Consider the following 14295-nt stretch of genomic DNA (forward strand, 5'->3'; position numbering starts at 1 on the left):
GACATTTTAATAAAATATTTATTAAATCCAGTTAAATAGGTGGGCTCATACCATTTAAATTATTAAATGCTAAGTGTGTTAGTAGAAAGAATCATTCATCTTCTTAATATTATGTCCATTTATACAAATTATTATGTATGAAAGCCCGTTCTGAGTGCAGATCCCAAACTGCAGTTTTTTTGTTTGGCTAATCATTGATGCACATTGGTACCCATCACAGATCCTAACACCGTTAGAAATCGTGAATAAAGATCATACCAATTGTGTAAAAATACATAGATAGTGGAAGGTAACTAAGATTTAGACCATCTTAGTGATCATAACAGATAATTGCCATGCTATAGTAATTCATTTATGATATTGTTAACAGTAGGCATATCATTTAGTATCTTCCACTATACACATTATATTTTAAGTTAGCAAATCTACAAATAAACCCGGAAATTATTATTTTCATCCATGCCAAATGGCATAACAGAATTCAGTTTAAAGATCCATCTGGCTTCTTTTCTAAGTAGAGTCTGTTCCGTTTCTCCACCCCTAATCCCACGTTTAATAATCTCCAATCCCCAGAATTTAAAGAACTTTGTTTTGCCATTATGCTTTTGTAAAAAATGTCTGGCTACACTGGTAAGTTTCTTGCCTCTTTCCAAAGTCTTTTTGGCAGATCTGATATTACTTAGGTGCTCCTTCATTCTCTTCCCAAGGGACCTCGTCATCATTGCTACATAAATAAGGTCACATTCACATGACACACAGTATATTAGGTTGGTGCTTTTGCAGTGAATATGGTTGTTAATCATCCACTTTTTATGGAATCTATCAAATATGAATTTCTTCTTTGTCATGTGTGGACATATATTCCAACCCCCACATGAAATAGACCCCTTATATAGTGGAATTTTTTTAGCATTTCTGTTGAAATGACTGGTTGTCAAACAATCACTTAGATTATTCGCCCTTCTGTATGTAAACAGTGGTTGTTCAGGAATGACAGTTTCTAATATTTCATCAGCTTTCAGAATATGCCAATGCTTCCGGACAATGCTGGAAATTGATTTGCTCTGATTTGTGTATATAGATATAAACCTGAGGGGGTTTGTGGAGTCTTTGTTTCTAGGTTTCTTTGGAAAGAGGCAAGAAACTTACCAGTGTAGCCAGACATTTTTTACAAAAGCTTAATGGCAACACAAAGTCCTTTAAATGCTGGGGATTGGAGATTATTAAACCTGGGATTATGGGTTGTAGATTTGCTAACTTAAAATATGATGTGTATAATGGAAGATACTAAATGATATGCCTACTGTTAACAATATCATAAATGAATTACTATAGCATGGCAATTATCTGTTATGATCACTAAGATGATCTAAATCTTAGTTACCTTCCACTCTCTATGTATTCTTACACAATTGGTATGATCTTTATTCATGATTTCTAACAGTGTTAGGATCTGTGATGGGTACCAATGTGCATCAATGATTAGCCAAACAAAAAAACTATAGTTTGGGATGTGCACTCAGAACGGGCTTTCATACATAACAATTTGTATAAATGGACATAATATTAAGAAGATGAATTATTCTTTCTACTAACACACTTAACATTTAATAATTTAAATGGTATGATCCCACCTATTTAACTGGACTTAATAAATGTTTTATTAAAATGTCACTAGGGTTTGGTTATGGTCTGTGAGCCTGTCCTATAAAGAACCTTTAAGACATTTTTTCAGTTTAAATGGATTAAATTCGATATGTGCATGTCCCATATATATTATTATTTTTCAACATATAAACCCTGATCGTTTTTTATATTGCAATGGTATGAGTAATTAGGACTATACCTACACCCTCAGAAGTTTAATATGACATAGACCTACTCATGAATTAATCGCTAATATATATGGTATTGCAATCTCGCATCCAATGCCTTTGACGTAACATGTGGGCTCTCCTTACAATACGGAGCAACCAGCTGCCTGTCAGATGCTGCTTTGTGTTATAATGACCAGCGTGATGATGAACTTATATCAGACAGCATACACATACAAAGAGAAGTAACCTGCCTTCACATTTATCTTTTATATGCGGCTTAGCACGTGTGCGCACAATTGTGAGGACAAGTTATTGTTAGATCGTATATAATTTGTGATCAGGATATGTCAAGTAAAACAGTTTGACTTTTTCAGACAGACTTCAATGTAGGAGGAGTGTATTTGGGTGATAAGAGGCGATAGGATATGCGCTCTGAAACCCCATCCAATTAGATCACAGATAGCATTGTCAATTAGGGCTATACATAAACAATCGTCACTGATTGGCCATCTTAGAGGCGCTCCTGTTTGCGCCTTAGTGATTGGTCCTTAGCCATATTATTAAGGGTTTAAAAGGCTAGGATAACAGAGGTTCAGCTTGTCACTTTTTCAACTCGAATCACATTGAGAAAGGCCGTACAACGGCTAAAATGCGTTTGTGCTGTTCAAGTTTTTAAATTGGTGGTTACCCTTGTTCACCGTAAGTGCTGCTTGTAGATGTTACTTTGTGCTACCCCTGACAACTGATGCCAATGTTTCCTGTTATCGGCCAGGAATACAGGGGGGTAGCACCCTGGTAGCATGCAGCCTTAGCGGTGTCTTTGAGGGTAAACATTTAGTGTGGGTTAATATAGGTGATATATATCACCTTTTTATTTGTAACTTTAATAAAGATTAATTTTATAAAAACTATCACTTACTAGCAATGCCATAACGCTGTTTGTATACAGCAATCTACATACAATAGGTGCAAGAGTGCTTGATAATCCCCTCTTTGTTCCTCCTCTCTTCCCATAAATTACAGGTGAGCAGGTAAACCACGAATGTGGTACCACAATTTGCATAGAAATGTATATCAAAGACATTCCCTGTACAACTACTGGAGAAGTGATTACCCTCCTGTATTTGGACACACATATGGCAATTACATTTTCCACATCTAAAATTGCCAGTTTTATATAACCAATTTTGTTTATGAGTATTAGCTCTAGTTACTAAACTAGGTGATAATTTTTGTCCCAGAGTCATAGATTTCTTAGGGACAAATCTGATATTAATAATGAATGGTTTTAAAACCTCTTCCCCTAACAAAATATGCAAATGTTTTTTTAGAATGTTGACAACCTCATCATATTGTTTAGAATAGGCGGTTGTAAACACTCTAGCATCTTTAAAACTGGAGTTAGAATTCCTATCCCGCCAGGGTTTTTGGTAATGGATCATATGTTTTGACTTCTCTTCTACATTTGTCAAGAGTATTAGCATTATAACCTCTATTTGTTAGCCTATTTTTAAGTTATAGAGATTGAGACTCATAAATTTCGTCTGACTTCGTATTTCTACGAACTCTGATGAATTGGCCATGGGGTATTGCTTTTACCACTTGTTTAGGGTGCTGAGAAGCAGCGTGTAAAATAGTATTGCCTGCTGTTTCTTTTCGAAAGGTCCTAGTAACTATAGTATTGTTACTAGCCTGTAGGGTTAAATCAAAATAATTAACACTGCTAGTACTATATGTACCAGTAAATTGAAGATTAAACAGATTCTTATTAATGTAATCTAAAAATTTCTCAAACTCCCTGTCATCCAAAGACTTTTTGATGATGACCAACAGGTCATCAATATATCGGACATATATAAGAATGTCCTCTAGCCATGGGTTTAGAATACTGTAGATGTGTGAAAGCTCCCACCAAGAGAAATATAAGTTAGGAAAAGCGGGGGCAAATTTTGCCCCCATGGCGGTGCCACAGATTTGGGTATAGAACACACGTCAAACCAAAAATAAGTATGGGAAAGAAGAAACATCAAAACATCTCCCACATATTGTTTGACATTGTCAGCCAGATCCATGTCTCTGTTTAGAAAAAACTCTACAGCTTTTATGCCCAAATGTTGAGGAATACAAGTGTAAAGGGCACATACATCAATGACTGCCCATGAAAAAAAAATTGTCATTCCACTTGACAGTATCCAAAATTTTAATAAGTTGTGAACTGTCTTTAAGATAAGACAATTGTTTTTGTGCCAAGTTTGTAAAACTCCATCTAACCATGCCCCCAAAGGCTCAAATAAGGAACCCACCCCTGAAACAATGGGTCTACCTGGGGCGGAAACAGGGTCCTTATGAATCTTGGGGTGTCAGGAACTATACTCCCTTTAGGACCCAGATATTCTAGCAGTCAGCAATTTTGCAGCTTCCCCTTTATAAACTGCCAAAATCAATTACTCCTTGCTTAGTAATCTGGAGTAGAAGGCTACCCTGTTCCTGAGCTTAATATTTGGAAATAACCTTTATCTTCTTGCTGTTTCATTTCAGTAAACATTGTACCTACATCTGTATTGCACTGATTCTTGGACGCCAGCCAGTTTGAACCTGAGATTGGTTACAGAGTAACGGGACTACATAATCAACTTACATGCATTAGTTACAAGGAAACCACAAGTATCTTTACTTTGGCAAAATAACAAAGACCTGTGTTAGTGCTGACAATTCTTTCACTCACCAGTCTGTTTAATGCTTATACCGCAACTCACTTAGCGTAACCCGTAACTCCTCCCACCTCTATAGTGGAACCTGTTGAGGACGGTCTGATCAACTAACGGCTCTGCCACGCTAGAAGCCTGCTCTCTCAAGACAAGGTACAATATCGAACTGAACTACTAAATTGTTACTGTTTGATTTAGATCAGTATTTCTGGCGCAAAACCTCATCACTCTGAGTTATTCCCACAAGCTGTAAAGGAACTGCTGATTAACCTGCTTGATAAAAACAACAGAGGCAGATGCAACACACTTCTTAATACTACTGTGAAAACAATATAACTGAGTAAAAGTACAGCATTTTCTTATAACTTTGCTAAACCCTTAAATGCATAGTTTGGGACAAGGTAAATAAATCAACTAAACTTATCACTATTTGGTTTGGATTTCACTACTCTATAGTGTAATTAATTTAATATAGTGAAACAAACAATATTTTTTTCTATTAGATCTGTGAATTGAGTTCCATCGCATTCAGTATCAAAGTAGTCCTTACATGGGGTCATGGTAGAACACTGGAGTGAGAGGGTGATCAGGTATAAGGTTAGAAATATCATTCTCCCTAAAGACACCCAAAGTTACACCTTTTCCAAATTTTTCTTGTAAACATGAACAGGGTTTCCAGACAATTGTTTTTAGACATTGGTATCCCTAAGTTGCCTATGAGCTTCCAAAAAATAGGCATCTTTATCAAGAATAACTATGCTACCACCCTTATCCGCATTTTTAATCACTTTTTCAGTGTTATCTTGTAGGGTTTTAATGGCTTTATTTTCCCTAAATGACAGATTATGGGTGGTAGCATCGCTATTTACTTGTTTTTCCAAATTAAATATATCCTTCTGTACCATCTTCTGATACGCATTAATAATAGCCCCTCTATACTGTATCGGATAAAAACCTGATTTTATTTTTTGTGGATGTATAAGCTTGTTAGACAAAGGGGATTCATTCTCCCCACTATAAAGATCAGTCAAAGTGACAAGTGCTTGAGCATCCACAAAAGACAAGTGTATGTTATCAACAAAGGGCTCAGAGGATATGTCCTGTATATTGATGTTACCTCTCTGTGTGTTATTAGACTCTGTGAGAGCAAAAAACCTTTTATAGCCAATTTTCAGAAAAACTTGTTTGTATCTAAGAGGATGTTAAAACAAGAAAAATTTCCTGATGGAGCAAAACCTAGTCCCATAGATAACACTTTAATTTCCTCTTTATTAAGACTATATTTAGACAAGTTAATTATACTAAAATTGGCATGGTTAGTATGGATAGAGTTAACAGAGTCCTCAGAGTTAAGGTGACTACTATTAATTAATGTCCCTTCTTTGTTTGCTTTCCTTTCCCTTTTGTTCCTCCATCTTTGTTGTTTCCTTTTTGTTGAGGTACACCTTGTCGTGTTTTCGGACAGACCACTGGAAGTATGTCTTGTATATCCTCCACCTCCACAGTCTCCTGTAAAAAATCACAAGAAGAGGAGGGAGAGATAGAGGTAGAAGAGAGAAGGAAGAACAGTTGGAAGAATAGGAGGTGCCAGAGAAGCAAGATTCTGAATCAGTAGTCTCTCCTTCTGTGGCATTAAAGCCAACTTTTCTTTTTTTCTTTTCCACTTTTTTAAGAATGGATTTTGGTACATTCTTGTCATCTTCCTCTACTACTTGGGGAGACTTAGAATTCTTTCCTTTAGACTTCTTATTTTTATTTACTCGCTGTTTTCGACGAATGGCTGCCCAGTAAACTTTCTGCTGCTCATAATCTTCCTTATCCCTCTGAAATTTCGCTCCCTTTTTTTCTGCCTGTTCTTTGTCATGTGTGGCAATGGACTCAATCATCCTTTTATTTAGTGATGAAAACTCTGAGTGATTTTTAAATTGTGCCAATTCTTCTTTTTGAATAAGAATAGTTTCTTCCATTCTATTTCGTTTTTTGTTTTTAACCTTTACAAGAATATTCAAAAGTGTGAAAAAACATTTATTTAGGGCATCATTCCATTCATCCATGTCCTCTATATCATCAAATTGAAAAGAGGGGAATTTTTTTATTCGCAAGCCTCTTGGTATTCGCTTAGTTTCAATGTACTTGTTAAAGGCTATAGTATCCCACATTAATCTCAAATCTGTGATCAAGGACTGTTCCAATGTTCTAAATAGTCTTTTCACCTCTGGGTTTTCAACAACCACATCCTCCATAGAAAATATTGTGTTAAAATATTCTTGTCTGGTTTTAATGTCAAAAAAATCCTCATGATTAGAGGCTATACATATAAGTGGATTATCTATAAGGTTAGATTCAATAGTGTCAGTGTCTATTCCTGTCATGTTATCAGAACATATGTATAAATATATGTCTGTGTGCAAACAACAGCAAATGAGCCTAAAGAATGATGATGTCTTGTCAAAACGTTTCAAATGGAGCAGATAAGAGAAAAGCACATATTGTTGAACCGTGCTGATTTTAAGTTGTCCTGAGGACTAATGTCAAAGAACATGTAAGGCCACAGTAAGCACCACAATAATTACAGCATATGTACAAAAAGTCCAATGAAAACCATAGATGGTGATTGGCAGCATATACTTCAAGCTGAGGAAACGTAGCGGTTACTAAATGCGGGTTATCTTACATAACATGAACTGAAGACCACATGAAATAAATTGGAGCACTTACTTCAAGTCCTTAGAGATACAGGGCAGGATCGTCTGGAACGGTTTCAGAATCAGGACACTGATACAAACAAAGAAATGACGGTCCTGGCAACTTCCGTATCTCACTGTGCTATACCGGAAGTGAACCCAGTGAGTAAAAGTCAATCCCTCCAGGGAAACGGAGAGCCGTAGCCGTGGTGAAACCAAGCCACCATGCAAATGAAACAAAGGAAACAGAGAGGCAGACTCTGCACACAGGTATCCAGGGATTTTTTAACCCCTTAATGACCACAATGTACCATGTATGTCACTGGCTGTAAAGGGTTTTTTCAGGACATAATAGCACAAGTCTAGCAAGAACTCACTATTAATGCCCTCCCTCCAGCAGGCTTTGTGGAATAGAGCAGTCTAAACGCTGGTGGCAAGACCGCGCTATAACACAATCAAGTCCCAAAAAAAGGCCAGCGACATACAGGGTACGTCGCTGGTCCTTAAGGGGTTAATGAAAAAAATTAAAAAGTCACAATAGCAGCAACAAACGCTGAGTGCACAAAAATAGTGAACAAGGCAGGAGGACAAACTGACACTGATGTCTGACTAGTTTTACGCCCTCTCGCGGAGCTTATTCATAGACATATGGTATGTGTTAGGCAGGTACTTTAAATAGGGGAAGCCAGCCTATGATTAGTTAATCAATATATTGCATTTCAACAGAAAATAGCTGCTTCTTTCATGAAAACCCTTAAACAAAAAACCTAAGTTACATACTCAAAAATACATGTTAAAAATAAAAACAAACCTAACCTTAATAAGCATTACAAAGTATATTACAGTGAGACATTATATAAATATTAATACATATCTCAAATTAATAAATATACAAAAATAAATAAGTAAATTCAACCTATATGTGTATGTGTTGTTATTTAAGACAAAAAAGCAAAGAAAACCAAAATGAGAAACACAATGTTGCATTGAGTCATAATACATTATTATAAAAAAATATATATAATATGTGACCTACTAGATGTCAATGAAATAATTGATGTCACAATCACGATTCATGCCAGATGGGGAACGAGTTTGCAATTTAAGCATCCAAAACAGCTCTTTCTTTTCCAGTTCTTTTATAGTTCAAGTCGTGATTTGTCATAATTGTGATGATTATGGCTTAGAGCTCTTGAAAACCCCATCCAACACTATACTATACTGTTCTACCCCCTATACCGGCACCCCCGGAGCCCCCCACAACTAAATAAAGTTATTAACCCCTAAACCGCCGCTCCTACACCCCGCCACAACTATATTAAACATGTTAACCCCTAAACCGCCGCTCCCGGACCCCGCCGCAACTATAATAAATGTATTAACCCCTAAACCGCCGCTCCCGGACCCCGCCGCAACTATAATAAATGTATTAACCCCTAAACCGCTGCTCCCGGACCCCGCCGCCACCTACATAATACCTATTAACCCCTAACCTGCCCCCCCTATACCGCCGCTACCTATAATAAATGTATTAACCCCTACCCTGCGGATCCCGGACCATGCCGCAACTAAATAAATTGTTTAACCCCTAAACCGCCGCTTCCGGACCCCGATGCCACCAATATTAAACTTATTAACCCCTAATCTGCCCCCCCTACACTGCCGCAACCTATAATAAATTTATCAACCCCTATCCTGCCCCCCCTACACCGCTGCAACCTATAATAAAATTATTAACCCCTAAACCTAAGTCTAACACTAACCCTAACATCCCCCTATCTTAAATATTAATTAAATACATCTAAATAAATATAACTCTTATTAAATTAATTATTCCTATTTAAAACTAAATACTTACCTATAAAATAAACCCTAATATAGCTACAATATTACAAATAATTATATTGTAGCTATTTTAGGATTTATTTTTATTTTACAGGCAAATTTAAATTTATTTTAACTAGGTACAATAGCTATTAAATAGTTATTAACTATTTAATAGCTACCTAGATAAAATAAAGACAAATTTACCTGTAAAATAAAAACTAACCTAAGTTTCAATTACACCTAATACTACACTATCAATAAATAAATGATTCCTATTTAAAACTAAATACTTACCTGTAAAATAAACCCTAAGATAGCTACAATGTAATTAATAATTACATTGTAGCTATCTTAGGATTTATATTTATTTTACAGGTAACTTTGTATTTATTTTAACTAGGTAGAATAGTTATTAAATAGTTATTAACTATATAATAACTACCTAGCTAAAAGAAATACAAAATTACCTGTAAAATAAATCCTAACCTAATTTACAATTAAACCTAACACTACACTATCATTAAATAAATTAATTAACTACAAGTAGCTACAATTAAATACAATTAAATAAACTAACTAAAGTACAAAAAATAAAAAAATATTACAAGATTTTTAAGCTAATTACACCTAATCTAAGCCCCCTAATAAAATAACAAAGCCCCCAAAAATAAAAAAAATGCCCTACCCTATTCTAAATTACAAAAGTTAACAGCTCTATTACCTTACCAGCCCTTAAAAGGGCCTTTTGCGGGGCATACCCCAAAGTATTCAGCTCTTTTGCATGTAAATAAAAATACAACCCCCCCACATTAAAACCCACCACCCACATACCCCTACTCTAACCCACCCAAACCCCCCTTAAAAAAACCTAACACTAACCCGCTGAAGATCATCCTACCTTTAGCCATCTTCAGCCAGCCTACCACCGATGGAACAGAAGAGGACATCCACAGCAGCCGAAGTCATCATCCAAGGGGCGCTGAAGAGGTCTTCCATCTGATAGAAGTCTTCATCCATTCAGCATCTTCAATCTTCATCCATTCGGAGCCGAGCTTTCTTCAAACGAGCCAACGCGGAGCCATCCTCTTCCAACGATGCCTACCCGACGAATGGATATTCCTTTAAGTGATGTCATCCAAGATGGCGTCCCTCGAATTCCGATTGGCTGATAGGATTCTATCAGCCAATCAGAATTAAGGTAGGAAAAATCTGATTGGCCAATAGAATGCGAGCTCAATCTGATTGGCTGATTGGATCAGTCAATTGGATTGAACTTGAATCTGATTGGCTGATTGCACCAGCCAATCAGATTTTTCCTACCTTAATTCCGATTGGCTGATAGAATCCTATCAGCCAATCGGAATTCAAGGGACGCCATCTTGGATGACGTCACTTAAAGGAATATCCATTCGTCGGGTAGGCGTCGTTGGAAGAGGATGGCTCCACGTCGGCTCGTTTGAAGAAGGCTCTGCTCCGCTCTGCTCCAGATGGATGAAGATTGAAGACGCCGCATGGATGAAGACTTCTATCAGATGGAAGACCTCTTCAGCGCCCCTTGGATGATGACTTTGGCCGCTGCAGATGTCCTCTTCTGTTCCATCGGTGGTTGGCTGGCTGAAGATGGCTAAAGGTAGGATGATCTTCAGGGGGTTAGTGTAAAGGTTTTTTAAGGGGGGTTTGGGTGGGTTAGAGTAGGGGTATGTGGGTGGTGGGTTTTAATGTTGGGGGGTGTTGTATTTTTTTTTACATGCAAAAGAGCTGAATACTTTGGGGCATGCCCCGCAAAAGGCCATTTTAAGGGCTGGTAAGGTAATAGAGCTGTTAACTTTTGTAATTTAAAATAGGGTAGGGCATTTTTTTATTTTGGGGGGCTTTGTTATTTTATTAGGGGCTTAGATTAGGTGTAATTAGCTTAAAAATCTTGTAATATTTTTTTATTTTTTGTAACTTAGTTTTTTTATTTTTTGTAATTTATTTAGTTTATTTAATTGTATTTAATTGTAGCTACTTGTAGTTAATTAATTTAATTTATTTAATGATAGTGTAGTGTTAGGTTTAATTGTAACTAAGGTTAGGATTTATTTTACAGGTAATTTTGTATTTCTTTTAGCTAGGTAGTTATTATATAGTTAATAACTATTTAATAACTATTCTACCTAGTTAAAATAAATACAAAGTTACCTGTAAAATAAATATAAATCCTAAGATAGCTACAATGTAATTATTATTTGAGGTTGAAAGCTTGATAACTAGAGGCCCTGGTCTGTTGCTCAGTGGTCCAAAGTCCTCTTTTCTTTTGGCAGCCACCAGTGGGTACTACAGTAGAGTGCTAATTGAGCATGGGAAATATTATTACAAAGAGTAAAGTATTAGCATTTGAGAGGATTTCTGAGTGTGCACTAAACCACTATGCACAGTGTGAGACAGACTTGGCACTTTGTTTGTACAGTGTGTGCCTGAGTCAGACGGCAGATCACTTTAATTTGCAGAGGAGGTAGGACTTACTTAGCAAATTATTTTTATTTCTTTGTTCAATTTCGGATTGTAACTTCAGTTACAATCCGATTGTATGGTGGGGCCAGGGGTCCATAAAAACAAATTTTTTTAGCAGCAGTGTATTTATGATTATTTGACAATGCTGTAGAAATTCTATATTTAAAACCATGCAGAAATGTTTCCTCCTCAATACACAAATGGTAGGTGCCCTTTTGGCAGATATGAATTTATATATATATATATATATTCCAGTTTACTGCCCCTTTATGCAAGGTCTTTCCAGATGCAAGGAGGCATTTTATATAAGATTTTTACATCTGAATGAAATGTTATACTCTCAGACTAAGATTGCTCAGTGTTTTGAAATGAGACAGGTTAACTTAAAACTGTTCAGTTTACACTACAGCTGACTTAATTTTGAAATACATACCAACAAGCCTAAAACCTGCATTTAACCAGATCTAATGGTATGAGTACCACAGCTTGTGGTTTCACCAAGACCATATAGAGTACAGCATTTTCAAAATCCATAAGTACAGCTAACATTTGTACACTATATTTGAAGTGGTGCTCTTGGTTGGGGAAAACAGGGAAAAAATAAACAAACATATGTCAACCTTTTAAAAGTACTTTTCTTCATCTAGCCATCTAACCAGATCATTAATGTACAATTTTGAATTCACAGAATTATTTTTGTTTGCACATTTACAAATATGATTCTTTAAAAAGTGATCTTTTAATTTCTGCATTTTTTTATCATGCATGTCACACACTGTTGATTTAGGGGATGCAAGGTGCATAAATGCTTCCTCCTGTTAGTGTTTCTGTGGGTGTCTGTGTTTATGTCTTTGTGCTTTGGTTTGTGTCCCTATGAGTGTGTATGTATTTTTTTCTGTGGGTCTCTCTGTGAGGGTGGGTGTGTATGTCTTTGTGCATTTTCTGTGGATGTCTGTGAGGGTGTGTGCATATGTCTTTGAGCTTTTTCTATGGGTGCATCTGCGAGGGTGTGTGTATGTTTGTCTTTGTGTATTTTCTCTGGATGCCTCTGTGAGGGTGGGTGTGTGTGTCTGTGTTTTCTGTGGATGTCTCTGTGAGGGTGTGTGTGTGTGTATGTATGACATTTTGACCTTACTACTGATTATTCACATCTTTCTAAAGACTTTGAGACTAACGAGACCTTTCCAGAAGTCACCAATCCACCATTTAACCTTTAAATTATTGTTTAGGCAGTTCAGGGCCCTTCCTTTCAGCCACTGCATGCTTTTGTCATCATTTACTTTGCATCTTCCTTTACAAAAAGATAATCAGAACTCCATATTTTGTTTTCTAAATCTCATTTCTTTACAAAATTGTAGTTTACCTCATTACTTGTCAGGTCAATGTAAACAAGGGCTGAGTGTCTGTTTGGGTGTCTGTGTCTAAGTGTGTTTCTTTGCGTGTCTGCTAGAGTGTCTATATGTGAATCCTTATGTGTGAGTGTGTGTGTGCTTCAGTGTATGAGTGTGTCTGTGTGTTTGTATGTTACTACCTTTACAACATTTCCAAGTTTAAATAGACACTTAAGAATAAAGTGCATATACGTTATGGGAGCAAATAGTTACAAAGTATACACACTTTTTGAATGTGCTTTTTAAAAAGTAAAATCTTTACTTGAAGGGATAGTAAACACCAAAAAAATGTTATTGTTTAAAAAGATAGATAATTCCTTTAGTTACCATTCTCCAGTTTTGCATAACCAACACTGTTATAGAAATATACTTTTTGGATCTGTAATAACCTTGTATCTAAACTTCTCCTGACTGCCTCCTTATCTCAGATCATTTGACAGACTTGCATCTCAGACAATTACTGCTGTCTCTTAAATAACAGACACTCTTCTAAACCTTAAACATACAAATGATTGATCCAGGCTTCCCAGGTAAATGAATGTTCTTTTATTAGATGAAAATCACATAGGACATGTGTAAAACAGCTCAGTCTTACGTGTTTCGGCTTACAAGCGTGCCGTAATCATAGACAATACCTACAAACTTACACCTGCAGCTTAAATGCCCAGGTAATTACACACTACCACCTGATTTTTACTTTACTCTCCTTCCACAGACTAGGAGATTATTACAATACATATTTACATATTTCTTAATGTAGTCAAAAGTTGCAATTAAACTGCTATATTCTGTCATTTATACAATCCTTATCTTCAAGACATTTATACTGATTTACCAGATAGGTGAGTTACACCAGTTACAACCATAGCTATTTTACATTGTTCTGTATAGCCATATAGATATCCATAGATAACTTATAGTTATATATACCTTTAAAATTACTATTTTATATATTATACATAAATGTTGCTTAACATAAATAGAGATTACTCTATATTTGACTACAAGCTTTATACTTGCGTGCAGGCTGTAGCAGTTTTAAGTTTTAAGTTTGATTGCAACTTTTGACTATAATAAGAAATATGTAAATATGTATTGTAAAAATCTCCTAGTCTGTTGGAGGAGAGTAAAGTAAAAATCAGGAAGGAGTGTGTAATTACCTGGTTATATAAGCTGATGGTGTAAGTTTGTAGGTATCTATGATTATGGCAGGCTTGTAAGCTGAAACGTGTAAGACTGAGCTGTTTTACACATGTCCTATGTGATTTTCATCTAATAAAAGAACATTCATTTACCTGGGAAGCCTGGATAAATCATTTGTATTTTTAAGAATTTTGTAGTAAACCGGAGGGGTATAGCAGCGTCAAACCATCCT

The sequence above is a fragment of the Bombina bombina genome, chromosome 5 (assembly GCF_027579735.1).
Source record: "Bombina bombina isolate aBomBom1 chromosome 5, aBomBom1.pri, whole genome shotgun sequence".
Lineage (NCBI taxonomy): Eukaryota > Metazoa > Chordata > Amphibia > Anura > Bombinatoridae > Bombina > Bombina bombina.